Here is a 14676-nt window from a genome sequence, read left to right as displayed (position 1 = left end):
TGTTTTTAATCTGATCCTGAACTCCACCCCAGGTGGTCTCTCACTAATAGTAGTACTTTTCTGTTGGACAGCTTAGCAAGGGGAAGGAAAGTCATACATTCTAGTTCCATCATTCCTTTGCTACTGTCCATTATACAAAGCCATCAAATACTGGAAAGAATTTTTGTACCAGATTACCTGGTTGCTGCTGTAGTAGAGTCATGAGTTTTAGCCATATATAAGACACGAGAATTAAGTCTGTGAGCAAAATATTCATGTACTCATATCCTGTACTTGCTCTTTGTACTAATCTGGGTTCAGTATCTTTGTTTTGTGACTTGTAAGGTAGATGGGAGTTCACTGACATATGGAAGATTACTCAGATGTTTGTTATGGCATACATGGTTCTCCTGTGTATACTTCAAGAATGATGTTGAAAACATAGATAAAGGGTTGCAAATCAAGACCAAAAAACAGTAACATATGTCTTCTAATGTGAGACTTCCAGAGCTCAATTTGCTTAGCATTATTACAGAGAGGAAACCAGGTGAGTGAAGTTCGCAGGTGATTTTACAAGAAGAAAATGATGGGTTCTGAATAGGCCCTTTAATCTTGCAGAGGGAAGCATAACGAGAAACAAAGGCTGGAACTGAAAGCTAGATAAATTCATAAGAGAAACAGTGCACGTGTTTTTAACAGGGAGAGTGATTAGCTATTGGGATAAGATGACAGGTTCTTGAAGTTTGCAAGTAAAGACCGTGATGCCTCGCTAGAAGATGTGCCATAGCAAAATGTAAGTTGTCGGGTTGAAGCAGGCTTGACAGACTTTTGTGGCATAACAGATTGAAGTAAATGATCTGGTAGTCATTTCTGGTTTTATAAAACAGAGCTCTACAGACATAACAAGTTTCTTCATCCATATATACATATGTATGCAGTAATTTTAAAATAGTAAGTATTAAACTATGTCACTATAGTTCCCCAAAAATAAACATTTTTGCTAAATATTTTTGCTGAAGATTTTTGTGAAATACATAATAGCAAGCAGACACGCAATTTCTATTGATTTAATTGGCATATGGATTAAAAAGAGTGTGCTTTTGGAAATAAAGGTAGTTGTCAAAATGGAAACAGTATTGCTCAAGAACATCCATATTTCCACCATCTGCATTTGCTTTCATTGATATTTTTTGCCACAATTTGGCTTTCCCACGATCACCACAGGTCAAATCATATATTTGAACCTAAAAAAAGGGCATCCTCCCAGGGACCTTTCCAGGCCTATGCATTCATTTTGGATTATTTGTGCTTTTCTTCCCTTTCAGTAGTAAAACATGATCTGAAAGTTAATCAAACAAAAGAATAAGTCACACCAGCCTTGTAGTTTTGTATTTTCTAGAGGGAAGTCTTCATATCTTCCTCCTGTTCAGTTCTACTTTCCATTGATGTAGCAGTGATTTTACTGAGTTACTTTTTGTAAATTTAGTAAACACCTCAAGACGGGGTGATCAGAGCTCATTTGCAGATATTTTGGCTTAAGCAGCCCCCACATTTAGAAGGCTGTATGAATACCCAGACTGCTGGCTGAAGTGCACTCTCCAGAGCCACGGTGGTCTTTGCTCGGTCTATATTTTAGGGCATGCCCTGAGCACTGATATATTTGGATGTCTTGAATGATGCCGACCACATGTATGGAGTAGGTGTTTTCTTCTTCACAAATGTGAATGAGGTGCTTGCATAGAGGTTGCTTAGAATGGTCAGAATCTAGGAGAGGCTTTTGCAATTGTATGTCACCCAAAATATGCAAAGTTGGGTGCATCTCAAAAAAAACCCAACATGCTGAGGCTGGCACTCTGACTTTTCACATCAGCCTACTTACCTCCTTAATAACAGAAAAATAATGAAGTATCTCTCTATTAGCAGCAGCTGGCATGGCTACTGCAATTTAAGACATAAGTAAATATAGGGGCAGAGAGAGAGGGAGAATTGGATGTCAATAAACTGAAATTAAAGAAGTGATACTTCTCTTCTGAATTGAATCTGTGCACACACAGTTTAGTACAGTTGAAAGGTCCTGCAAAAAGAAAAACAAAAAATGAAAAACATTTTGCAATTGAAAAAGCAAAGAATACTGGCAGTTGGAGGAGAGCCAGAGGTGAAAATAAAACATATTTTTCACTGCGAATGCAGGACATTTTGGGAGTAGAAAGAACACCAGGGACAGTTTTGGCTTTGCAAACAGGCATAGAAATGTTTGTCAGCTCATAATGAACCTGCTTTTCGCCTCGCTTTCCGCCTGAGTTGTCATTGCTTGTGTTTCCCTTTTTCCTTCCTCACTGAACTTCTTACTTGATCAAAGCTCCTATTTTATTTTTAAACTTTTTGTTCCTGTAAATGACTGGAAGGTCTCCAGCAAAGCTCTGCTAAAGCCAGAGGGGACTGGAAGCAAAGAGCAAGGACAGTGCTGAGGACAAATTACAGACAGTTAGAGGATGCTTCTTTAAAGCTACAAGAAGCAACTCCCCTTCCTCTCCTTGTATATTATAGCTGTTTTCAGTCCTTTCAAAAGAGCAGGGAATTTCATCCTACATCCCAATGCAGGAAGAGATGTCAAGGAGGCAGGGAAAGACCTTGGCAGTGCAAATAATTTGAATGTTTTTAAAGGATGTGAATTCTTATTTTTGGAAAGTTAAAATAGACCGCTCAATCTGATGTAGGCAGCTGTGTGTAACATTTAGACTGGAATGGAAGTTCTGAATGCAAAAACACTAGGACTCAGCCAAAGGGCATCGTCACCTGAACAATTTATGCCTAAACAACAAAGGATAGCATCTCAATATTTACCTGGCAAGAAGTAACAGGCAGTGTAGCTTTTCTGCTCTGTGTGTCAGGATGCAGAGAATGACGATGACCCCTTTGACCAATTCAGCCCCCATCTTTGCTTTTTCCTGGGGCATGGAATGTACTAGGCAGACAGAGCACTGAGCAAGGTCACCACGTGCTTGGGTTATCTTTACATTGTTGATGCTGTCCTCGCATGACCAATCCCTCCATTTCTTCTTCTGTGAAAAGTGTCATCGATTCCCTTCAAAAGATTCATGGAAAAAGGACAAATGCAATAATGTCATTGCTTGTGATGATGGCAGTCAACTAAAAGAGTTTGTTAACATTAAAGCAGCAGAAAGGTATTCCCCTTTATGAAAGAGAAAGTTTCTCTTCAGGCTTATTTAAATTGCTTTATTTTAGCAACTTTGCCTAATCGGTCATGTTCTCACTATGTATTGTAAGCCATGTTTCTTAGGCTTGTCTACCTGTTGACCTCCTGCAGTATCCCCATTTTAAGAATTTTATTTCTAGTATTAGTGCCATTGTACTGGCAATAGAGAGGGAGATATATGTATGTATATTTGTACTATGCTGGCTGGAAAGCCAGTTCCTTTCCATAATAATAGTGAGATTCAAAGGTGGTCCAGCTTTTGGATGGCTCTCCATTCCTCTGTCAGCTTTGTAAAGGAACCTGATGACTTTCTCTCAAAGGGAGCCATGTTAAGCTAGTCGAGATGTGAAGGAAAAGTTCATAGTATTTATAGGAATGTTTGGGTTTATTAGACTGTAGAATTAACTAGTCTTAACTTAAGGAGACATTGTCAGCTTAAATCTCCCCCATTGTTAACATCTTATGTAAATAAGCTGTAAAATACTAAATCTGACAGGAAAAAAAATCATTTATTTTCAAAATAAACAGAATACAGAGAAGCTTTCCTGGACTGTGTGAAAACCCATATTCCAAAGCTCAAAGGACTGACCCTATCTTGATAGTAAGTGTAAACAGAACTGAAAGATATTTTCTGATTTTTATTTTTATTTTTTTATTGCTGTCTGTGCCAGAAGAAATGAATTTAAAAAGAAGCAAAGCAACAACAACCAAAAAAACCCTCCCCCCCAAAAAAAACAACCAAAACCCTATACTCCCTTCAGGGGAACAATGCACCTTGAGCACCTCTGCTACTCTGCAGTAGTATCAGAGCCCTGTCACACTGTATGGGTGCCAAGATTACATCACCTTACGAGTTAAAATCTGTTTCCTGCAAACTGTCCTATCAATGCTGTAGACGCCCCATGTAGTTTGGATGGGCCAGGTTCTGTTTCATCCCACAGTTAGCACTGGTCTTTTTTCATCCTGCTGCAAGGTGAGCACAGTGCTGTGGCCCAGATCTGTGCTTGCTGCTACTTGATCTGTGTTCTCCTGAGCAGCTGTGCTGAGGGATGGGTCACAGTGGGTAGCACTAGCACCAGCGAGATCCGGGTGCAACGGAAGGCCTTGGAGGCTTCAGTGAGTGCCTCAGTCACCACATAGTGATGTGGCCCTTCTACCAACTTCTGACCTCACCCCTACCTGAAGGTCTCCTACTGTAACAAATTGTCCCATGACTTTTAGGTGAGTAAAACTTTAAAGTACCTCAGGGCCACAGCGTCGAGTTTCAAAGTACTGAAAGATTTGGTAACAGTATTATGTCATTGCAGGCAATGGCAGTTGTTGGTATCCTGGCACCATTACCTGCTGTTTGATTCCTCCATTTCATTAGTCTGCCTTCACCTCCAAATGATACTCTAAAGAAATCTCTCTCTGATCACTCTTGACTCTAGAGGGGACTAACCTTGAAACGTAAGTTTTTCTGTCAGCTCCACAAACCTTCCATAGCATTGCATACATAGAAGGGACGCAGGGCCCTGCCCAGGGCTATTTTAGCCAAGAAATGCAATCCATTGTGTTGCTGCTCAAATGGACGTATAACTCCTGGCTTCTGCGTGACAAGTATTTGAGCTGTGTTGTAAGTTCTGTGAATTATTTCCAAGCAACGCTGCCATTCTTTGGCAAATTGAGCATATCTAGTCTCTTCACAGCAGGATTAGTGAGTATGTCACAGAGTGGCTATAAAGCAGCAAAGAAGCGCTTCCTGAAGGGAGAGATTTGGAGCTACTGAGCTCTTCTGTAGCTAGAACACCTCAGGCTGCTGTTACCTTGACAACCGTAGGCAGAACATGATTTGTCCTGGCTTGGATCCGAATCTTATTGTAATTCCTGGCGTGGACTGGGCTATCAAATCTACATCAGCGAAACACCTGTTTTTCACTGGGAGTTAGAAAAATGAATGTTCTGGGTTTTCTCTCAACAGACAAAAGATATTTTTGTGCCCAGAGTTCAGTTCTCAGCTCTGACACAGGCTTTGTGCATGACCTGGGGCAGATGCTTAATTATAACTCTTTGCATGTGAAATAAATGATCCTGCTTCTTGTCTGGGAAGTACTACGAAATTGAAAAGACTGTAGCTATTCAATGACATCACAACACTTATATCTGCATTTATGTTAAAAATGTATATGTATAAATATTGCTATTCAACTCTTACTGTAGATGTTTTGGTTCATAGCATCCATGGTATTTCTGAAGGAAGTAGCCATTCTTCCAGTGGGAAAATGACAGATACTCACACCTGAAATGTGTATGCAAATAACCCTCAGAAGGTCACCTTTTAGTTAACCTGGACCGCTGGTGTTGAAAATTAGTGACAGATGGGAACACGTCAGTGTTAGGTTACAGAGATACAGGTCTGTCCTCTCAGGGAACAAGTAGAGCAGAAGAAGGACTCTTAAGGGCTATCCTTTGAGATCTGATTTGCAGATCAGAGATGTTTCCTCGAAAGCCTTGTGGCAGATTACATTTTAAATTCAATTTTATTCTTTTCTTTCCAAAATGAGAAGCCTCCGTGACCCATTTGCTGATAAGACAGCTGATGGATGGCCTTTGGTGCAGTGCTTAGCAAGCTTCGTGCCAAATTCTAATGGCTCTGTGAGAACCCCATAGCTGACAGTGAGACTTAAAAATGTCTGAAGGCTGTACAGGAGCCAGCAGCATCTGAGCTCACTATCAATATCAAGGAGAAGGGTTTGAGGACGCCAGGTATGTTGGCTCCTTAGCAGACCCTCAAGAATTTCTTCGGGGAACGTTTCTTGTTGGACTTCACCATTTTATGTTCAGATCTGCTTTCAGACTCTTCCTTTTTCTCTGTTTGAAAGCAATCTTTTTTTATTCCTAGTAAGCGGCCTGTTATACACTGAAAGGGATCGGAGGTGTCTCATGTTCACAGTAAAACCTAATTCAGAAATGTGTCTTTTTTCTTATTGAAAAGCTCTCATTAGAAAGAGAGATGGCATCTAAATATTGTTGTGGCTGTTACCTAGGCACCTTGTGCCGCTTTCTAAATAAGTGATTTACACAGGAAGAAGTCTACTGCTATTTTCCCAGGTCTCCCTTAGGTGCAGACAGTAAAATTTGAGCAACTACTACAAAAGGCACTTTTTTTTCTTTTGTAACTGCAGATTCTTTCAACATTAATTTTTGTATTGTTTTCCTTCAGGGAAATATGTAGGAGTGAAAGGACGCAATGCTGGCATTTTCCTTACAGTCATCTTTTGTAATGGTTACTTCCATTTATCACCCTCCTTCCTCTTCAGATTTGCTGTTTAAATTATACTGTTGCATACTTACATTCTCAGTCTCTCTCTGCTAATGAAGGAGAAGAAAAGCCTTCAGATTGTTCCAGAGAGGATGAGCATGAATTCTAATTTAATTCTAGCATAGCTGGCTTCCTAGGTGATAGCTCATTTTTATCATTACAGAGTGACCTCTCCCCTCTGAATGCAAGTATTAGTAAAATCAGATGTATTTCACCAATGTCTGAGAGCTTCCTGTGCTTTGCAGCAATGTGGAGAAAGATTCCAACAACAGAATTACAGCTGGACAAGTCAAATATGTATTTCAAATTCTGTAATTTAGCAGATACAGAAGTAGCCCAGATATTAACATGTTAACAGCTCAATTCTGAAAGCCGTACTGACTTCAGGGTGCCAGTAACACAGAAATCACAAAACCTTACTGTGAGAGAAAACAAGGATTATTCTGAGCAAGGTTTTGTCTGTGCTGTGATTTCTTAAAGTTGCTGCAGAAACTGAGCTCAGAATGAGCTGCTGCTCCCCCTCATCCTGCCAAAATTACTTCCCACATTCAACAGGAGCTTTTGAAAACCATTTTGCCATCCTTGTCTTCTAAGTAGCATTTTGGGGTTCAAAAACACAAGTGGAAAAAAAACTGTCTAACAAAAAATGACTTGAATATATATTAAACACTGTTGCATCCCCAAACTGTCGGTGAATTGTTCCAGTCAGTGAATGGCTGTTGGATCTGATGGTACACATTTCTATATTGTCAGAAACATGCAGTTAATCCCAATTGACTTTTTTCATGTGTAGTGGAAATACTAACTCATGGCTTGAACCAGTGATTGAGCACCTGGTAGGAAGGCAGGGCCAAACCAGGGGAGCTCTGGTGCATGCAATGCACTTGAGTGACTGGAAAGGGTGGAGCCAGGATCCACCCCTTCCCAGACCTCATCCAATGGCTGGCAGTGGAGGTGAGGGTGTCTCCCTGGAAATCCTACTTACCTGAGGCCTTCCAAGGGTAAGTGGATTTTTTTTTTCTTTTGTTTCTGTGCCTATGGTTGCTGCATTTGAGTAGATCCTTGCTTGCTGCAGCCTAGGACTTTGCTACTCCGCTATCATTGCTGCGTTTTCCATAGTGTTGCAGTGTTACATTCATGAATGAAAGTCTTCAAATTATTTCTTCTTTCCTCTCTCTGACTTTTGTGATGTAGCTAGTTTCTGTCCATGTGTGGACCAAGCATATGGTAATCAAATAAGTGTTTTAATTAAATAAATAAGCTAATCACACCACTTCTATAATCTCAACAAAGTAATGTTTTACATTTGTACTTTCTCACTACCTTCAGTGCTCCCCAGCGTGGTCCCATGCCCCTTCTGGTAAAAGCATTGGTGATTTGGACTTGGCATATGTATTGGATCCCTTTAATCCTAATCTTTGCACTGCCTTAAGCAACATTTCAGCCGCTTTGCTGTGAATTACCAGTGTGAATAAATGGAGAAATTCACTAGGCTAGATAGTGTCCCTAGGCTAGGTAGGGTTCCTGTACTGGGAGAAAGCTAGAGTCAGGCGATTTCTTGTGTCTAGAAGTGATAACCGTTCTCCCTCACTTTCTGTCAAGGCTGACATTTAACACCATCTAGCAAGGTAGATTGTTTTATTTCCTGTGGTTTTCCTGGTCACATATAGCTTTTTTGGTATCATGCCCTGGACATTTTGCACATATCCTGTTGTTGAGGAGTGATTTTCCTACTGTTGCCTTCGCTGTTTGTTGTATTTGGCGAAGGGCCCTGGCAGTACTTTATTTTAACTGAGATTTTTTTTCCACCTTGTACACGAAACCTCAGAAACATAGCCCAGACTTGATGACTCGCCTGTCTCCCTCACTTCATGTATATTTTGTTCTGTGTTTTGGTCTGTTCTCTAAAGAACCAACACATTTAATAGAATTTTTTCTCTGTTTTGCACTGAACCTTTCTGCTTTTGTTTTGAGTAGTCGCGTTTATATCTTATAATGATAGCTGGATATTTGTAAGAAATTCAGTTAGTCCTGGGAGAAAGTCCTCCTTTTTTATTTCTGCATGCTTTTATTCTAGTGATCCCATTGCAACCTGTGTTGCTAGGAACCATGTAAAGCTTCACGTTCCAGTTTCATGCCAGAGTGTAATCTGGTAGATCATCATAACCTCCTTGAAAGATGAGAGTCAGCTGTGTGATAAGCAGGTCAGGGTATCTGTGTGCTACATCTTCTGAGGCTGCTGACTGAAAAAAGAAAATAATTTGTGAGATGATGCCCATCTGTTCTAATTTTGGCAAGCAGTGTTTTAGACCCTTGCATTCTTAAGGGTATCTAGAAGCCAGGCACTGACTTTTAAGTTATGGGGTAGGACAGGGACTATTGAGCGATTCATTTGTGCTGATTTAAAAGAGCCAGTACAGTGAAAAGTGAGGGATTAACTCTCATTTGTCTCATAAACACTGATCGATGTGAAGTCCTCTTCCCTGTGTCATTGTCATTTCTCACAACTGGCTGTTCTGCTTCTTGTCTTGGACAGCTTCTTGTCTGATCAACAATTAGATATCTTGCTTTTTATTTTTTGTCTTCTTTATATATACATATATAAAATGCAATACATTATATGTATATATACAATACATTATATATATATATATTTACATAATGGAAGGATGACAGCAACAAAGAATATTTGTGGCCCAAATGATTGAATACAGATTGGCTGATGAAATCAGAACTGAAGGAAGTACAGCAGAGGTAGCCATGGAGTATGAGTAGATAATGAAACTTTCATTTTTATTTTTCAGTCATGTCATGCTAATTGAATAGTCTGCTTGGAATCCTTTTTGAAGTGATTTGAATAGGGGATTGAGACATGTCAGGTAGCAGATTAGACAATGCACTTGGAATAACTAAAAAGAACAAGCAATAAAATGAGAAAACCACCCCTAGTACAAAAGGGTCCTAGTATAAAGGGCTGCAATGAGAAAGTTCTTTCTTAGAAGGTGTAAGATGAAAAGAACATAAAGATATAGTAACAGGCCAGCAGTCTCCTGTCCCACCTTAGCAAGGAACAAAATCAGCTTAACAATTGAATGCTTTAATTAAGAACCAAACTGATGATTTCTGACACAAGATGAACAAGAAGAAAATTCAAATGTTTTAGGCAGTGAAGCAGGAGGAAAAGAAACCTCATGCTGAAAGTCATTAAGAGCTGAAAGTAATTAATCACAGGCATAACTAACCTTATTAAAGGAAAGTTGTGTTGAGTTGTCTTCCTGGTGCAGGCATTGATTCCAACCTAGGAAACAAACGTGAAGGCATGCTTAGTGGTAAAAACAAAAATATTCAGTTGTTCTTGAAAATTGTAGCTGTGCTGTTTACTTCATTAGGAAGGATAATGAGACTCTTCAGGGAAGTACAGCCAACCTGCATGAGAAATGTATTTTGTTAAATTTTAATTAAAGACAGAGACTAATTTCTGCTGAATACTGTCCAAATGGTGAATGGTGAATTATTTTTTAAAATAGGAAGCCCAGGGAAAAAAAGCAAAACAACAACAGCAACAACAACAAAAAACCAAGATATTAATCTTCAGCCATGCAGGAGTCACCCCAAATTTTAGTTAACTGATCAGTTACCAGAATTGCTTGCCTACTAGCACTAAAGGGAGCTCTTCATTCTCTTTGGGTAGGCTGTCTGGTTGGCATGTTAGCTAAGGGCTTCTTCTACTACCATGTATAAGATGAAGATCTTGCTAGAAAGCGGAGAGGTGACTTAGTCTGTGGCAGAGACAAGCCTGGCTTGTCTAGATCTGAGAGAGAATTCAGCACACGGCTCAGGCTAGTAAATCCTGTGACGTATGTACTGACACTACAGTGCCTGCACTGTGTTTTTTCTGTGTCTTGCAGAAACCCAGGATCTCCAGGTGTTTTTACTGTCTTTGATTCCGTATACAACTTCCTGAACCGAGGAGGAGTTGACTGCACTTGCATGAAAAGTTAACCTGAATTGAAGGAATGCAAAGCTAGAAACATTTATACATCTCAATTCTGATCAAAAAAAGGGAAGTTTAGTTCACGATCAACTTGGCTTTGGTTTAGTAAAGCATGGATACGCGTAAATCCTACTGGGTAGTTTAAATTATTATGCAGACAGCAGCAGCCACACCAAAAAAAAAAAAAAGAAATATAACAAAGCCTCACCAAACGTTGACTTGGCTGTGACATTCCCCTAAAACATAGATGGGGAAAAAAAAATATAGGGAATTCAGCATTGAGTCTTGGTTGTGAATGTGGGCAAGAGCAAGTCAGATTCCTAGGTGAATACAGACTGAAGGAGCAGCCTTAGGAGCAGAGTGGGTGGACCAGGTCCCCTTCAGGATTCTGGTAGAGTTGGGTGCACTCCTGTTAAAACTTTGTTTCATTCAGGAAATGATGTTGGTACCCTCTCTTGCCCCTGGCTGAAGTGTGGGATGAAGTTTCTTTCCAAGCCAGGAGATATGGTAGATGTAGTGTCCTGGACTGTCTTCTGCAGCATGAGCATTGTTGACCACCAACAGACCTATAAACACTCCATGGGACTGAGGAGAGGTCTTGGAGGGTACATGACTCCTTTGTTGCCTGTGCTACTGAGTTCCTTCAAGGGATACCAGGAAGCAGGAGGAAGGATATGCATCCTGGTCTCACTCTGATACGCTGTGGATATCAGCAGAGGATGCATGCAGCTGTGGGAGTCAGAACTGCTAGAAATACCAAAGGAGTGTACCTCTTCCACAATTTAGGGACACTCAATTGAAAGTCAATTACAGTTCTGCATACCTGAAAGCCTGGAACCCTAACGAAGGTGTTTTTTGTGGTTGACAAACTGAAGTGAAGGGGCTCTGGTTAAAGTGGATGGTGACATGAGGAGGCTGGGGTTACTGTGAAGACCTGAGTTCACTGCCTTTACTGGCATAATTAAGGCCCTGCAGACAAGGGCCTTATTGCTCAGTGTCAGAGCTGTGATTGATTCTTCTGAGACAGGGAGTAGTTAAAAATGTGGGGTTCCCCGGAGTGGAGGAACAGACCTACCTGCAATTAGACTCCTTCAAGCCTGGTTAATAGGATATAATTAGGAGAGAAGAACTGTTAATTCTGGCCCAGCAGCAACTTGCAGATGTTGAGGAAAAGGATAGGGTCAGTTCTGCTGCTAAAGTATCTGATTTATTATTTGGACTTGCCAAGTTTTCATTGTTGCTTCTTTTCTTTCAGTAAAGGAGCTGTTTGTTTAACCCAGGGATTTCTTGCACGCAGGTGGGCGTGCTGCTTATCATGAATGCTCACATGGTGTAATTTAATTTCTGATTGAGGACTCTGCTTTTTTTTTTTTAAAGGAACGTTAGAAGTCAAACTGCCTAGGAGAAGGATGAGTACAGGACAGATAAGAAAGTTGATAAAAAATCACCATACTTGACTAAATCTGCAAATGATGTTGGTTAATAAACCACACAAAGAAGTGAAGCTGTGTTTTTCAGCTTGAAAATTGGCCAGGATCATTCAGTTCAGTGCTAGAAAAGTATGAATTATGAGGGTCAATTCCTCTTCAAAAGCAAGCGCAGTCCATCAGAACTAGGAGTTTAAGCATCATTCCATGTAAGTAGCTCCCTATTGATGTTGCAGTTTCAGGGACTTGGAGTTGTGTTTGAACTTTGCTCTCCCCAAACTGAATATGTTAGCACTGATGTCCCTTGAGTTGTAATAAGGGTTCAGAAAGTGTGTGTTCATCCTTCCAACTTCCAGGAGCTTAATCAGATTAAATAGATTTGAGCTAATGCTTGCTTACATAGAATTGTTCACAAGAAGCAGATCTGACCACATCTTTTTTAAAGCAGTGGGAGTAGTGTGACAGTCTACCTACACACATCTTTTGTATTACAGCCTAATTGGCTCGAACACATACTGAGAGCGTGTGTGACCAGGATAAATTCCTTCCTCAGCCTGAAGGGGTTTCAACTGTTCTTTCCAACCTACCATACTCGAGTAAGTGCTGAGTAGAAGCTGTTTTTCCAGCCTGAATCATGCTGCTTTCTTAGTGTACGACTAAGAATGCAAGAGCATTTGATTAAAAAGAGACAGAGCACAAGGGAAGCCTTACTGTAGTGATCGAGACCTTCAGTTGGCAAAAAAAAAAAATTCTGAACTCTGTGCTTTGGACTGTTCTTCTGTTTGTTTCAGTGACTCTTACAGGAGGAAGAAACAGAACTCAGCAAGACTTAACAGATTGATGGGTTATTCTCCTCTGCACTGTGGCCCAGAGTGCCTGGAAACTTTCCCCCATTTAGCCATGCTTAGGAAGTGATTAAGGTTTCTCTTGAGGAAACAAAAAGAAAATAATAATAATTTGAATACCTTCAGGTTCAGTTCAGCACTGACCTCAACTCTCGTATTTGCTGGTTTACTGTTTTAAAAAAGAGGCAATTTAAAGGTAGCTCACTGCAACACCTTCTTTCTCCTTTCTCAAAAGGCAGTGATTCTAGCTCCATTTTCTATTTTTTTTTCCTTAGTAAGTAGGTATTTCTCATTTGCAGGAGAGAAATTAGAACTCCAGACTGTGAGGAAAGATGTTTGCTCACAGATATTATTCTGTTGCCTCATTTTATTCTAACTAATATATTCGTTAAATTACATTAACTAGTTATTCTTATTAAAATATTAATTGCATTTGTTTCACTTAATTTTCATTTGCCAAGGGAATTAGAATTCAGAATCATCAGTTTGTTCACCATTATCTGTAAACTAACTCTCTTTAGCTTTTTTTCCTACAAACCGTAGGATTTGGAGAAGAAGGCTGGTAAATTTGGAAAGCATTAGAGGTTGGTTATGTGACTGATTTTCAGTGCTGTGGTGCATTAGCCAAATGCCTACCGCACTGCTCTCTCCTCCTGCTCAGCAGGACAGGGGGAGAAGATAGAATGGGAAAGCTCATGGGCTAGAGTAGGGATGGGAAGATCGCTTTCATAGGCAAAACACTTGAGCAAAATATATATATATATTCCTAATTAAAATGGAACTGAGTAGTGAGAAACAAAACCAAACATTCAACCAGAACCTCTCTAGTTGCAGAAGTCCTTGTCAAGGCCCTCAGGGTACCACAAGTCATTAATTACCCTAACCAGCCTCACCTGGGGCCTTCACCCAGTGTCCCCCAGCTGAGTCAACCCTCTTCTGAGCAATGTTGCAGTTACAGCTGGTTTGTTTTTGTCTTATCTTTGGCTGGGCTGCCAGGCAGCGTACTTAGTTTTCTCCCTAGCTGTGTTGGGGCCTGTTTCGTGGAACCTGTTGTTAGTACCTGGCCCTGCCTGCTGTGGTGTGATACTTTGGGCCTGCTGCCCTGCTTGATGAGGTTGCTGCCTGTGTTGGGGTTGCTCTTGACTTGCCTTCTCTGTGAGCAACAGGCTCCTACTGCTCCCTGACAATGTGTCAGTGAGTTTTTCTTCCTCCCTTCTAGTTATGTCAGTGATGTTCCTGCGTGCAGAATTATCTCCCTGTTTTGACTAGAAATCAAATCACAGATGGTGGTGGGAGTGAATTTTCATGTGACTGTAATCACAGGTTTGCTGATTCTTTCATGAGCTGGTCTCAGGTTGATGAATACATGACTGTGTAGAGGAGAGACCTCTGGAAGGGTGGCAGAAGGGCAGTGTGTTGTGCAGCGTTGTCATCTGGGATTGCTTTGAGTCCTTTCTCAAACTGCATCCTGCTTGCACCCCTGCTTTGGAAGCCAACCTCTAATCTGTTTGCACCTAGCTATCAGATTTAGCCCTCAGACTGCTGGTGTATATGACTTTTCTGTCTTAAGTTCCAGATCCTTTTCCTCTTCATCAACACCAGTCCTCAGCCAGCACTCAGAATCTGGTTATGACCAGTTGAGGGTACGCTCACTCTGAGCTGTTGTGCCTCTGAGCCTCCAAAGGCAGGCCCTACTGCTGCACTCTGTAAGTGCCCCAGTGCTGCTCAGGCCCACAGAAATCCTGCTGTGCTGCAGTGTTTCTTTCCCTTTAGTAGGCAGTGAGACACTACAGGCTCAGTTGCTGTCTTGGTCTCGTTCCCAGTCACCAGCAATCACTTCTGTTCTGTAGAGGTTTTTCAAGTTTTAGGAGGGGATTCTCTGCTTTATTTCCCTGGCTTGTGTAGCTTCACAC

General features: G+C 40.8%; 2 long non-coding RNA genes across 2 annotated transcripts; both read right to left on the bottom strand.

The window, feature by feature from the left end:
• On the bottom strand, nt 993–4948 carry LOC110394737. Its single transcript, XR_002435838.1, has 3 exons — nt 4638–4948; nt 2824–3064; nt 993–2053 (listed from the first exon to the last, which is right to left on the bottom strand). It is a non-coding gene; the product is annotated as an uncharacterized LOC110394737 (long non-coding RNA).
• Nucleotides 8436–14152, bottom strand: LOC110394622. The gene is made up of 3 exons (XR_002435755.1): nt 13657–14152; nt 9740–9795; nt 8436–8740 (listed from the first exon to the last, which is right to left on the bottom strand). It is a non-coding gene; the product is annotated as an uncharacterized LOC110394622 (long non-coding RNA).

This window comes from Numida meleagris, chromosome 2 (genome assembly GCF_002078875.1).
Source record: "Numida meleagris isolate 19003 breed g44 Domestic line chromosome 2, NumMel1.0, whole genome shotgun sequence".
Taxonomy (NCBI): domain Eukaryota; kingdom Metazoa; phylum Chordata; class Aves; order Galliformes; family Numididae; genus Numida; species Numida meleagris.
Note: the sequence above shows the minus strand (reverse complement) of the source record. Positions and strands in the feature narration are given on the sequence as shown.